Source organism: Spermophilus citellus (assembly GCF_964194105.1).
Source record: "Spermophilus citellus genome assembly, chromosome: 7".
Lineage (NCBI taxonomy): Eukaryota > Metazoa > Chordata > Mammalia > Rodentia > Sciuridae > Spermophilus > Spermophilus citellus.
In genome coordinates, this window is record NC_138188.1 from 93,171,478 (window position 1) to 93,183,713 (window position 12,236).

A 12,236-nucleotide genomic window follows, 5' to 3' on the forward strand; every position below is an offset into this window, starting at 1 on the left:
AGAGCAGAGAATAGGTCCCCTATCCAGGTCTCTTTCTCCCTGTATCCAAATGTCAGCGAAGCTTAATTGATCATTAGGAGGTTCACCAGACATTTCAGCACAGAAGGCAAATAGCTTGTGAATTGTAATATAGGTTACAGTGAGAACTGGTTACATATCCAGCTCCCTAGCAGCAATGGGGACCAGTGGCCAAAAGCTCCGTTCCCCAAATTCTGTGTTTCTCCATTGAATAAAAAATAAAAAAGATTTGCCTTTCTATGTCCTCAGTTGTCTAAGCTCACAAGATTGCCTTTTTGTATCCTACAACTCATTCATTTTATCCTTTTATTCAAGAAATGTGTTGAACATCTTCTATTAAAGCCAAGTGCCGGGGATATGAGGGTGAACAGTGCCTTAGCTACTTCCACACACTGTTTTTACTACATTGGGGTTTTGCTATAGATTTAAAAGCCACTCATTTTTTTATTTAAAAATTTTTTTTAGTTGTCAATGGACCTTTGTTTTATTTATTTGTATGCGGTGCTGAGAACTGAACCCACATGCTAGGCAAGTGTTCTACCACTGAGCCACAACCCCGGCCCCATTCCTTCTTTTTAAGGTGACTTTGGTGGATCTGATCTACTGTCTTGATATCAGAATCCTACACAACACTGTTATGTAACTTTCCTGAGTGAAAATATTATTGCTTCAATAATATTTAAGCTCCCGGAAGGCAGGGAACAACTTAATATTTATCATGGATCCCTTATGGTATCTCCAGTAATGTTCTGTACATAACAAAAACAAAATATGTGTCTCTTTATAAGAGATAACGTTTCTTATCAACCACAAAGGCAGGGGAGTCAGTCTAATTTGGTTTTATTTCAAAGTCCCAAACCAGGGGTCCAGGCCTTAGATCCAGCCAGAAGACATGTTATATTTGGCATACACAGTGTTTATTTTATTTTTTTAAATTGAGCCAGTATTTTAAAGACTAAGCTGTTTCTCTCTCTCTCTCTCTCTCTCTCTCTCTCTCTCTGTCTGTCTCTGTCTCTCTCTCTCTCTCTCTCTCTCACACACACACACACACACACCCCTAAGAATGCAGAACTCCTCTGGATTTTTTTCTCTGGAAAACTTGGAAGCATTGCAACCCTTGGCCTCATACCTACTGGGCGAAAGTGCTGACAGGCAAGTGCAAAGCTGGACCTCTTCGGAGAGCACAGTCCCCAGCACACTGCTGTCCTGGCTCTGCATTTCATCACACCCAGCCTGCCTCACTTATACAACAGCCAATTCCCCAGGCATAGGAATCTGCGTCCTCCGTTTTATCCAAAGTCATGATATTGGGAAAGGAGAGAGGAAATAGCTGCCTCTACACACAGACCGCAGAAAAAGAACAACCCTGGCTGCTCCTGAGTGTGCTGGCGCACCAACAAGGACAGGCCCGCAGGCTGCGCCCTGCGCCTTGGCCCTGGGCCTTCCTGACAGTCAGCCTCCCTGGAACGCTGGTCCTCCCTGCTGCGGAGCCTACTGCGGCTCCAAATGGTTGTCTCAGCTGCTCCAAACCGCTTCAGCGGGCCTCCCAGCCCGTCTCCAACCAGCCCAGCCCCGCTCAGCAGCCTTGGGCTCACCGTCTGCTCCTGCCAAGGGAATCTGCTGGCCCTGCTCTCCCCTCCCCCACCCTGTCTTCCTCATTCTCCTCTAGCCACAGACACCTGCCTGGAGAAACGACAATGAGGAGAGTGAAGGGGAAAGGCAGGGAGGAAGGGAGAGACCAGGAACACAATTAAAGAGAGAATTTCATAAACCTTATCCCTTTGGATCTCAGGTCTCAGTCCGCAAAGATTTTAATGGTGTGTGTGTGTGTGTGTGTGTGTGTGTGTGTTGTATGAGCATGTGAGGGTGGGGGTTTATGGGGAAAAGGGATAAAAGGAATAGACCAAATATATCTACAATCATTCTTCAAGCTAGAAAAGTAATAAGAATATTGAGCTTGTAATACACGACACAGCCATTTTGTAAGGCCAGAACTGCTTTCTTGTCAAAGCACCGAATATAAATACATGTGTGCAAAAGTGTACATGGAAATATACCTGCACCAGCACACACGTGGGCACACACACACATTTCTTTTTTATTGCTTACTTATAGTAACTTGGAAAAATCAAATATAAAAAAAGTAAAGGAAATGGGATTTTAAAAACCATAATCTTATTACTCAGAGATAATAATTTTTTATCTTTTTCCCATTTCCATGTATAATGCATATTATTTGATATAGCTGGAAGTTTATATTGAATAGAAACTTTTTCTAGCTTGTTTTTTTTTCTTCTTAAAAATTGTATCATAGAAATATCCTGGTGATTTTTTTTTTGTTCCAGGAATTTAACCCAGGGTAGCTTAACCTCTGAACCATACCCTAGCTTTTTGTATTTTTAATTTTGAGACAGGGTCTCCCTAAGTTGTTAAGGCTGGTCTTGAACTTGTGATCCTCCTGCTTCACCCTCCTGAGCTGCTGGGATTACAGGTGTGCTCCACCATGCCCAGTTTCCCAGTGATATTTTAAAAAGCTTTTGACAACCATTATTTAATGGTTTCTTTGTGCCTATAGTGTGGATTTTCATAAAATACTTAACAAATTCCCAATTTGAGGGCATTTAGGTTGCTAGCATTTTTTAGCTTTAAGAGTAATTTGCCAATAAACATCTTTGTGCCTAGATCTTTGCATTTAGTCTTATTTCCTTGGGATAGGTTTCTAAAAGTGGAATTACTGGACAATAGTAAAAATACCATTAAAATTCATGAATTTTATTGCTTTCCTGAAATTGATACTGCTTTGTCTTCCCAAATCCTTATATGAAAGTGGGCACTAGAAAGCTCACAGAATTTTTCAATTTCATACAGTTTGATACACATATAAGATGTTTCATATATGAAGGGATTATTTCACTATATAATTTATGAGTGGCAATAGAATGCAGGTAGTCCCTGACTATAAGTCATAGATGGTTTGACTTAAAAATTTTCAGTTGTAGAATGGTGTGAAAGTGATATGCAATCTGAGGAAACCATAGTTTGAATTTTGATGTTTTCTCATGATAGCAATATGCAGTGTCATGCTCTCTTGTGGAGAAGGGCAGTGGCAGTAAGCTGCAGCTCTCAATCAGCCACGCGATCACACAGGTAAGCAACTGGTACTCTGCAGTGTATTATGTTGCTAAGTTATCATGCTTGGTAGGTTAGGTGGATGAAATTAATTTTGACTTATGATATTTTCATCTTACCATAAGTTATCAGGACCTAATACCATTGTAAATTGAGCAGAACTGTATACCATAGGAGAACAGCCAAAGTTGCTAGATGAAAAGATGTTTATCCAGGCCATGTCACAATTCAGTCTAAGAGAAATGGAAGAGTTACTCCCTGACTTGTCCCCAGATAGCTCCAGGATCTCCCCATCCCTCATCCTGTCTGTGAGTTCAGGGAAAACTCAGAGTCTTTCACTCAAGTGCTTGTGGAAGAAGTAGCACACTGTCAGCTTCTGCCAAAGATGGCCAATTGGTCACTATCCTATTGGCCAGAGGAGGAAGTCCCTTGCTGCATAGCAGGCCTCTGCCGATACTGTGGGTCCCATTTCCTTCTACTGCCCATTTCTTTACATATTTTCTCTTGATCTTTCAATGTGTGATCGTTGTTTCCTCTCTATATCAAATACCTCTTTCAGAAATGAAAGGGAAGAAATACCCTTTCAAGGCATACTGTACATTTTCAAAGCAGTGCTCTCTGTCTTTAGATTATTTTTGGTGCATTCCTTTATCATTGTTGTTAGTACCACTTGCGCTGTGTTACACAGTTGTCTCTTTCTATTACTTGTGGAACTGATCCAGATGAGACTGGCTTGGGAGTCAACCTGGTATCAGCCATGGAATTTCCATGCCCAAGGAAGTTACCTTGTACCTCAACTATGCTGTTCCTGCTTGGAGAGGCTGTAGCTTCATCTGTGCATATTACAGGGGACTGGGTGAAGGGAGGTATTCAGAGGTGAACTGTTTTCCTCTGGCTTAGGGACTTGAGATCCAGGGCTCAGTGATCATTCTCAAAGTTCCCAATTTTCCATGCTGTCAGGCTTTTTGGTCCTCCATATGAATGACTGCTTTACCCACTAGACATCCCTGAAGTTTCGGTTTGTACAGAATTTAAGCCCTTACTGAAGGCTCAGTTGCGGACCATATGGTGACATAAAATATACGGTATGATTCTGTTGTTAAAATTTAATCCCTTCTCCTAAGAAATAGTAAAATATCTCAGTCGCTATCCTTTCTTAGGGGTTGTCATCCTGAATCTCTATCTTTTGCTAATCCTCTTATGCTTTCATTCAGATATCAGTCTGTTTCAAATTGGTTATTTCTTTAATCCTAGACATTTTCTCATTAATTGAAAAAAAAAATTCTCCATCTTTCTGAATTTGGTAACGTGGGAAAGGTTTCGATATCTCCTCTTTAACTGGCCAGAAGAGAGCAACTGTAAGGCTGAATATGATCCAAAAAGAATTATCTCATAGTTAAAAATCATAGATCTATGATAAATTCTGAGTCATCATGTCAATCATTTCCCTGGGATTCACTTCCTTGAGTATGTGACTGTGTAACTCTCATGGAGACGTGACCTATGCCCCAGACTTAGAAACTCAGTGTCTCCAGTGATGACAGTCCAGCTGATGAGACCACTTGCTGCAGTATCCCTTTTTTATTAAAAAAGAAAAAAGGAAAAGCTCATCACGGTTGGTAACCCATGTAGGATGTAAGTCTCTTTCTTATTAACTTAAATAGCCTGCCTAATAGACTTTTGGATTAAATTCAGTTTACCTGTTTTTAGTTTTATTTCCCGGCCCCTCATGTTATCAGTGTAACTCAGTTTTATTGTAGGACATTAAAAAAAAAAAAAAAACAGTTTGCAAAAAATAAAAGTGAAAAAAGTTACCAGTTATTCACCAGAGATGCTTAATTTCTTGCATGTATTGTATTCTTGCAGACATTTAAAATACATACAGTTAAATTAAAATAGACTTGACTGTTTGGTAAATCTTATATATTGAATGTCTGCCTTGGGTTTGAACATAGAAAGTGAAAGTGAAAATTTAAAAATTTCCCCATAGTGAGTAGATTTTCTGAAAGCCAGGTGAGAACAAACCAAAAATAAATGTAAGAGCTTATAAGTTATGTGCTTTTTGCACATCTTCTTTTCCTCATTTTTCTGTTATTGGTGCACAAAGGTAAAGCTGAAATGACAGAGAAAAAAGGGGCTTATATCCCGTCAAGTTATCATGACCCCTTCTTCTATATTGGGTCTTGGATTATTTATTTTTAATCAAAAAAGGAGCCTCCTCTGGATAGCTTGACAGGTCTTATGTCACTTTGGGCTCTTGCACAGGCAACGGTTAAATGTCACATAATTCTGAGATGGGGAGTGGAACACAAGGTTGTGTCATGTCGGGCACCTGCTTTGGAAATACTCACTAGCTGGGGTCAGTACATAGGAAATGATGACCAGAAATCCAAACCAGGGTTCGAGTCCCAACTTCTTGATCCTTTGACATGATTCCTTCAACCACATAGTCTGTTTATTGGATTCGAAGACTTGCCAGGCCCTTTCCAGTAAGTATTTCAGTTATTTGAGAGACTGTTTTTCTCTGCCATCAACTTAGGCAGTTGATAGAGGTCGACTTACTTCAACTTCCTACAATATAATCATCACAATCCATATTAAGAAATATTTCCACAGCTGTCCTATATGAGACATGGCTTACATTTATTTTAAAGGCTAATATTTTTAGATAGTTTAAATCATGACACTCAGACAAATATCAAATGAACAAATGTCAAAGATTTTATTTAACTCGTTAATTAATGAAAAAGCCAGTGAAATGTTGTCACTGGCTCAAATGCGAATCCAGTTAGTTCTATGCTGAAATACATAGAAAAAAAATCTGGAGAATCACTACATGGCAGAATTCAACTGCGTCCCAACAGACTCAATTTGCTTTCCATTTTATAGATAAGAAAACTTTGCATTATTTTCAATTTCCTACAATTTACAGAGTTGTAAAATGACTCAAATATAATAAGAGATAGTGATGACCCCTAGAAAGGACTCCCAGAAATACTTTTTGCCCATTTAGTAGTCTTCTACATTTTGTGTTTGTGTGCCTCTGACTTAGCTGCAAGATCCTTTTCAGAGCTGAGTGCATTAAGCAACATTGGTTTATGCAAGGGAGTAACCAGCACCCAATAGGGAAGCAGACTTCTTGGAAAACTTGATTTCCACACCCTCTAGATTGTCACTAGTTCATGAGTTTAGGGAGAGGAAATGGGAAGAGGTTAGCTTCTTGGTTGAGTTCCCTTACTGGCAGCTAAAATCACCTGAGCAGTCAATGGGCTCCAGACAACAGGAGGCAGAAACCTAAAAGCTGTCCCTCAGATCCTCCTACTCCAACAGCTTCTTTCTCACCAGGGTCAACTCTCCTTCAATGCGGTGAAACTGTGAGGCTTGGGGTTGGGGTAGGGTGAAGTTAGAAGGTGACTAGGGGGTGAAGTCATCCACATCATCATTTGAATACACAGTTTTTACAACCTGGATGATTTAAATATTTAAATCATCCCTTCTAGCATCATCTCCATTGGGATCTTTTCATCATCCAATTTTAACCAGTGCATTAAAAGAGTCTACACACAAGCTTGCTGATGCTCAGCTTAAATCATCTCTTGAAGACAGTGTGTTTACAGAACCACCCAGGCTGGGAGTGGCTTTGGAAACCCTCAAGGGGAAGCATGATGATATTTCCCATCAGAAGTAGCAGCCCAGCCCTCAAGGGGATTTCCAAACTGCCCAGGAACAGTGGACCTCTGGGATGGGAGACAGGTCCTCATGAAGTATGTCAGAAACGTGTTTTGGTCACACTTTGAGTCCTTCCTGGTAATAGTTTCTTCTAAATCATTTTAATTCTAGCTTGATTGAAATAAAAAATCCTCCCCTACTTTCTTTGCCTGGATGGGTGTTCTGTGTCTCCAACAAAGTACTGAGGTAAAGAAAAGGCCTTCTCTCATTTTGAGACCTGGACATCACTTTCCGAGGAAGACAGAGGCTGCAGGGAAGAGCTGATGGAGGAGGGCCAGTGTGTAAATGTTGGACAACTTCCAAGCAACTCCTGAGTCAGGTCATTATTATGCAGTTTCGTCGTTTGGTTTGAAGGGAATTCCCAGGATTGCTCAGGTTCATACATTGTACAGAAATACATTCTAGTATAACAAACACAGCCACTGTGATTTGGGATTTCTCTACTTCCCACTATCCACTAATAAAATTATGCATGTTTTATAATTGGAGTGTGTTAGGATACACATTTGCATCTTGTATGTGGTTTGATATATATTCTCCAGTCTGCTTGTGGGCTCAATAAGCCATGTGACCATGGGCATCTTTCCCCACGGCTCTGTGTGTCAGTGTACTCATCAGTGAGCTACGGAAGGGGACCAGATGGCTTTTCAACTCCCTCTGACTCTACACATACACTTCCATCTCCAAACTAAGTCTGAGTTCCTTTAAAAAACCTGTCAAAAGCGCTGTGCTTGGCCAAGTTCTTGGAGGATGGTACTATTGCCCCGAGTCTAGTTATTCAGTTAAAATTGAATATTCCTTTATTTACTAAAGTCCTAACTTCTTGGGTAAACATTAAATTTCACAAGGATAGGGCTGATGTTTTTCTAATTCAGCACTCTCTCCCCAGCATCTGACACAGTGTCTGGCACATACACAATATTCAATAAATATATACCTGTACAAATGAATGAGGCCACCAGGGATTTGGATTCTCATCTGCTCAATGATGGCAAAAAGGAGGTCTGATTATGATGGGATTGTGGGAGCTGCCTGAACCGCTGTCATTTCCAAGACAGCAGAAGCCTTCAGACAACTGTGACCCCTGCCAAGGGTCTCTTCTGGCAACTGAGGCTGCAGGATCTGCAATGCTCAGTCCTTAAGCCCTTCCCAGCTATGACCTCACACTCTGGAGAGAACATTAGTATTATGTCACCTGTGTGGCTACACTTGCCTGGGCCTCTACCTGCAGAAATTCTGGGGACGCCCCATGTGTCAGTGCTTTGAGAGCTCCATGCATGATTTAGGTGCTGCCTCTCACTTCCATACCCCAGCCTAGGCCTATGGACTCAACTCTCCTTTACTCCCAGTGCTCGCCACTCATCACCCCAGTGCAGGGCAATTTCCTGCCAATTCTGATACAAGTTCAAGTCACTGCAAGGACACCCAGATGATGGGACAAGTGGAACCTGGAACCCCACCTGAATTCCCCTTATCAGTGGGAAACTTAGTTTGTGGGAGTTTTGCACAGAAAGAGGAAAGCAAAACCTCGAGGGGTGTGACTAGACCAAGCCCTGACTGAGTCATATTCAATGCTTTGCAAAAAGCCAGCCCTGCCAGAAGCATGCTTTTTGGTTTTTAAGTCTTGATTTTCCCCTCCTTCTTCTCCTTCTGCTTTTTATTTTTGGTGCTAAAGAGCTAAATGGACTATATACACAAGCCTGTCAATACACTTGATATAAAATTGCAGGACCTGAGCATCTGTGTAAACTGCAGGACTGGCTCTGTTTAGCTCTGCCATGTGTAAGAGGGGTGACCCACCCTTGGGAGTCAGCTTCTCCTTCCAGACTCAACTCAGGGGGGTAAGGAGAGCAGCTGGAAGAAAGTCTGCTGTATCTCCAGGCAGCACTGTGTGCCTGACAGCCAGGGGAGAGCATTGCCCCTTACAAACAAGTGTCGTCTCACCAGCATGTGAACCAACATATTTTCACCTAATGTGAAGTTAAACTTTAATCATAATCTGCAGCTTTAAAACGTTCCTTATGGCCTCCACAGTATTTTGTTTCATTCATGAAATCTGCACTGTCCCCCAGAGATCTCTAAGTATAATGCACAGAATTTGGAGCTGCAACAATGGAAGGTCACATCAGCAGTACGTTGGAGGGAGGGCCATGGGGCAGAGAGAGCTCAGCTGTGCTGTGGACTTTTTGTCTCTGGGGCTTGGATGTTTCCCAGGACTAAGCTATCTGGTTAATGTGATTTTTCTATAAACACTGTCCATAGATTATGATCAAAGGCAGTGTGCACTCAAAGAAAGAAGCGAGAGCACGGATACTTCTCTTTCTTTCTTTGGCTGAGTTCTTGCTTGGACTCACAAACCTATCTCAGGGGATGTTTGACCATGCCAATATCCATTTTTCAAATGTCTAGTAATTTACACACATCACCTGGATGGGGTGAAAATTAGCAGGACGTATCTCTTTTGAAAATGCCTAGGTAGAAGACTGTAGTTATAACAGATATCTGAAGGACATTTTTTAAAAACTTACTCAAAATCTACAGGGAATAGAAAACATGAGATTTTAAGTGTGTGTGTATATAAGTGTGTGTGTGTACACATGGATTCTACAAAGGATGGGGGAGGGTAAGAGGACAAGTGATGGCAGAAAACACTTCTCTTTTAATAATGAAAAAACAGAAATAGAGATGATTTGGCTTGGGAAGTCTAACAAAGCAGTTTTTGGAGTGTTTTGTATATTGCTAAATGATTTGCATACTGCTGGGGCTTACTGGGTCCCTGCCCTGCATTCTCCCAGGCCTCTCTTCTTGCTTCTGCTTTTGCCCTCTTCTTCCCACTAGGAATATGGTAGTAATTAAGCTAGCAGGAAACTCGGAGAACAAAAGACTCAGTGACAGGAGCTCAAAGTCACCTCTTACTTTCAACTCTGCAAAGATCTGGAGACAGATCTGCCCTGTCAGCTTCTCAGGAGGACAGTCCGCCATTATTTTCTCCCTTTCTAGAAAAGAAACCCATTCGAGGGATTATGAATGTTACTCTGTGTCTCAGTCTGAAGTTTAAATCTTTTCAAGCATGCAGTTATTAAGATGCCAAGTTGCCTCACTTAATTACAACCTTTATTATAGTATTGAATACTTTAAATGCACTATTTATCACACCTGAAGAGAAGAGCAGTTCTACTTTAATGGACCACTCTCAGTGGGCCATCTATTGATTATCTTCTCTACTGAATTAATTCCTTGTAATCGGCTAGTGAGCAGTCATTAAAGGAAGCTCTCCTTGAGCATATGGGGCTTGGGTGGAGAGATATGACGAGCCTCTCACATAGCATCTTTTCCCCTCTTGCTGCAATTCGAGCCCACATCCTCAATGAACTTTGGCCTCCAGGCTTACATGCTGTCTTCCCCTCAGAAGGGTTGTCTGTATTTACAGGGGCCACCAGTCAGTGCAGGACAGATCAGTTCCTTCCTTAAGAGTTTTTTCTAACTAAGCCAACTGCTCCTTTGTTTCTTCTCACTAAAGATCCCTCTGACATTGAAAGAAGAGACTGGTCTATTGAAGAAAGCCCAACCCCAGCGGGAGGCTAGTGTTTTTGGAGTTTTCACCATGTGATGGGTGTTACATGACATACATGGCCTCATTCCATTGCCTTTAATCCAATCGTTGAATAAGTTCAAGAAGCAGGCTTCAAGGTACATGTTATTAGTCCAGTTTTTGGATGAGCTCCCCAAGGTTCAGAGAGGTGATATAGGTGGTTGTCCAAGCAAATAATAGCTGGTAGGTGGTAACTGTTCAATTTTGAGGAGAAGACAGATTTAGAAAAACAGCATGCTAACAAGAGACAGGAAGGTGAAGTCCACAGCTGTGACTTTGCTTTTCCCTGGTGGAAGACAGAGGTCCCCGCAGACCTGGCATCTCCCCCGGGTGACCTCCATTCTCTTGTCCTTTCATAAATCCCATTCAGGAGTCAACTTTATAGCACTCAGCAGAGCCTGCTCGTCACAGACACCTCAGCCTTTTACAAATGAACTGTCTCCTCTAATTCAATTCCACTGCAGTTGCCAGCGGCCAGTGTAGCAGTATATTTGCAAAGCTGAATAATGAATGGTCTGGTTGGCGGCTTCTTTTCAAAGTTCCCTTTCCTGCTCTGGATCATACCTAGGTGGGCTGCTCCCTTCCTTGACCTCTTCCTGAGCCCCTGCCATAAAGGGTGGCTGAATGGGGAGGCAAGAACTGTGCCCAAAGATCTGGTATCAGTCTTGGAGATTGAGATGTTTCTAGGAAGTCACCAAGTCCGGGTCCTGGGGTCACACAAGGGCTTTGTTCAACTTAATGCAAAAGTTGGCAGATTAGATGTGGCCACCTGATAATGCTGTGAGTTTGTATTTATGACCTCTAATCTACCTCCTTGCATACTTTTCTCTTCTTATGGTGTCGTATAATGATAGCAACAATGATGATCATTATTTTTAAAACCTATCATTTGTTAAATACTAATTAGAATCAAGCACTGCACTTAATACGTTACATAAGTTATTTCACGTAATTCTGATGACAACCTAAATGAGGTATGGCCATCTCATTACTAAGGAGAGTCTCTAGTTGTCAATCATTGCTGCACATGATCACCCACGGAGGTTTTAAAAATGGGGTGTTGTAGTTGCCTGGGGGTGGAGCTGACAACTAATGGCTCCTAATGGGGACTGCTCATGGGAAAACATACTGAGACTGGCTCCATTCCCACAGAGTTAGATTTGCTTGACCCAGGTTTAGGGATTTGTTTTTCCAGGTGAGTTAAATGAATAGTCAAGGTTGCGCTCCATGGCACTGGGTCGGATAATTTCCTGGAGATCTACAGACATTGGGGAGTGAAGCCGCAATTTGAACTGACCGACCCCGATTTGTTGAGTTCCTGATTGCTATTCGTACAGCTTTCACCCATCAGTCTTCACCACCAATAGGGAGGCTTCCATTATTTATACCTCCATATGGATGCCTTTCAGCAGCATTTTAAATCCCCCTTTCCTATTTGTAGAAGGAAAGCCACTGTGCTCCATGAAAAGCATGTTAGGGCCCTGGAGGATGCTGGAAGCATTTCGGAGGTTAGAGGGAGCAGGAGCCCTGCTGCGAAGTCTCCAAGCCTGCATTTACGCATAACACCAAGGTCTTGAGTCCTAAGGGTGTCCTGGGGCTGCTCAAACGAGGGCAGAGCCTGTAAGCCTCCTGAGCCCACAGTAAAATGCTCTCCTGATACCCTGTCTCCTGCCATCTCATCCTAACATCATAGTTGCTTTACTTTTGCAACTCAATCCTTAAGCTAAGAGGGGAGAGGGGGGAGAAGAAGAGAAAAAAGAAGAGAGAA